The sequence below is a fragment of the Montipora capricornis genome, chromosome 8 (assembly GCF_036669925.1).
Source record: "Montipora capricornis isolate CH-2021 chromosome 8, ASM3666992v2, whole genome shotgun sequence".
Classification (NCBI taxonomy): domain Eukaryota; kingdom Metazoa; phylum Cnidaria; class Anthozoa; order Scleractinia; family Acroporidae; genus Montipora; species Montipora capricornis.
The window spans coordinates 1551706-1554205 of record NC_090890.1 but is presented as its reverse complement, the minus strand read 5'-3'; the positions used below and the strand labels follow the sequence as shown (position 1 = coordinate 1554205).

Sequence of the window (2500 nt, the reverse complement as noted above, 5' to 3'; positions counted from 1 at the left end):
AAAGGGTTCTGGGGTCGCCAGGGGCACACATTGCAAGTCGCTGTAAGAAAATGTATGGCGGAAAGTTATTTCGACCTCCAAAAAACTATTTTGGAGAGGGCTCAACGCTTTTCTCTATACAGTTTTATCAGAAATCGATTTAGGCAATGTTAATAAGTGAAAAGTGTAAGTTTTTGTTTTCATAACCGTGAAATATGAGATAATATTCATTCGGATTAACCTTGCTCGTGTAAGGATCCGCGGCATGGTCTCGAAATATGACAAAATTAAGCCGCTGTTTTTTACACGTTGGAAATTTTATCTAAAACTTATGTACAACGGCGCTGGAAAAAGAAGGTTCAGCAGCAGGCGTTGCACCGTGTAACATAAAAGGTCGAAACTCATTCGGGAATCGAAATGTTGTCTACATCGCCTTAGCTGGTATCTGATTGGCTTACGTAGCGTAGTGTATCAAGACCGAGCGAGACCAGTTTCACGAAGTGGTGTTACACGGTGAAACTCCCGTTTTTATCACCACTACGATTTCTGCGACCGTTGCAGAAGTAGAAAGCGGTTCTACATTTCGCGAAACTTATCTAGCAACGGAAGTTCAAAAAAGTTCCACGAAACAGACCATGTTACACGGTGCAAAAAATTGATTGAGAAAAAGCTAACGGTTTTTTCAGCCGCTACTATTTTTCTACAGACTCTATGAGAGTCCAATCACTTTAATGAAGTACGATGATTCTGCTCAAGCAAACTATTTCAATCTTCTTCTGCCTCGAGGTCGCTGTTTTAATGCTCCTTTTCCTTAGAATACAATTGGTCACGATTACTTGTTCTAGCCCACGAAAAAAACGTGATTGTTGTTTCTGGGCAAGTAAAATCTTAACATTTCAACACGAGGACTGAGAATCTTTTGCTTCCCTAGGTACCTTCGATCGTTGTCACAACCCCACAAAGGGCAATACATTTGATCGCCGTATAAGGGATATTTCCAATATAATTTGAATTGCTGAGTTTAGTCAGCCTATACATACGTAAATACAACTGAAAAGGCTTTATTGTGTTATTTCCTTCAGATTTATTCCTAATTTTGCAATATTTTGAGACCATTTCACAATAAACCTTACGCAAGCAAGAAAGCTAATCAGCTGAAATTTTATCTCATTTCACGATTATTCAAACAAAAACGTACACTTGCAACATTGCCCAAATCGATTTGTAATAAAACTCCGTCGAAAAAGACATTGATCTCTCTCCAAAATCCTTTTTTTTTGGACGTCGAATAAGTTTCCGCCATACATTTTCTCACAGCGACTTGCAATGTTTGTCCTCTGGCGACCCCAGAACCCTTTGCGTATAAAGCATGAATCCGACTACCGGGCAACTCGTTCATGGGGCCCTCTGTTAAAGAAGACAGCCAAATGCTTATGGCTTGTACGAGTTTCCATAACTTGATTAGAGGACAAGACGGTGTCATGTACCAAAATTAATTCGTATCAGGGCGAAGGAAATCTGGCAACGGCCGGCATCTATTCGCTGCTAATACCCACCAGGGAGGAATAAATTCAACAGGTCAGTTGCAATGCATGAATGATTTAGTCTACTTACACATTTTCTAAGTGATATTAAAATAGCATGCATTTCTGATGTGAGCTTTTGAGTGAACGCTAATGACGAGTTCGAGCTTTGTAATACCCTCGGACGGTTCATAAAACAATCAGACAATACTTTAGTTTTCTAGCCTTATATTACCGCTGATAACTAAATAGCAATTGGAGGAAAACATTCACAACTGCTCGGAAATCTATTAACTTACTTTGAGTAAGAAATACAATTAAGGATCATGAGTTCGAGAGACATTCTATAAATTGCTGATTTTCCTCAGAGGATCAAAATGACGGTTTGTTAAGCAAACTCCCTGTAAAAAGTAGTTCGCTCATTTCATATCTCAGTGAATTAACCTTTTCGCGACATAAAGCCGAGCACTATTGCTCTAAAAGTGCTAAACTTCTCTGACAAGTTTGTGAGCCCTGAAGAAGATGTATGGCCATTAGCAATTTAACTGTAAAGGACGACAGGGATCCTTTAAAGTTCTTCAGTTTTAACAACTACATACATTTCCGACAAAAGCCATTGCTCTCCGATATCAATCAGTCAAGGTATGGGATTAAAACCAGAAATAATCATGATGTTGGATAAAACTAAAGGTGACCCTTATTTCTCTAAAAGATCCTTCGTGAGATGGATAGCTATCTGTGTTCATCTTCTCCTGCAACGTTACCGGTGGAAACCTCGTCTTATCTAGCTCTTCCCCAACCCAAGCTTCAAGAAATGACTATAGGAAAGAAAAACTGCCTCTTTCCAGAGACAGGAATGACAAGGGGAACGTGCACTGTTGCAGAGTCGGCGTCTATTCCAGGTCTAAATCTAAGACACCAGTGGCCACAGGTAACTATAAGTGCAACAGCACCGTCTTCTGTCCACACGACATCGAACGATGATGCAACATACGGCT

The 2500-nt window shown here is 40.0% G+C and overlaps 1 pseudogene; it reads left to right on the top strand.

Moving 5' to 3' along the window:
* Window positions 1-2500, top strand: part of LOC138059892 (Krueppel-like factor 5) — a 3116-nt pseudogene that overhangs the window by 281 nt on the left and 335 nt on the right.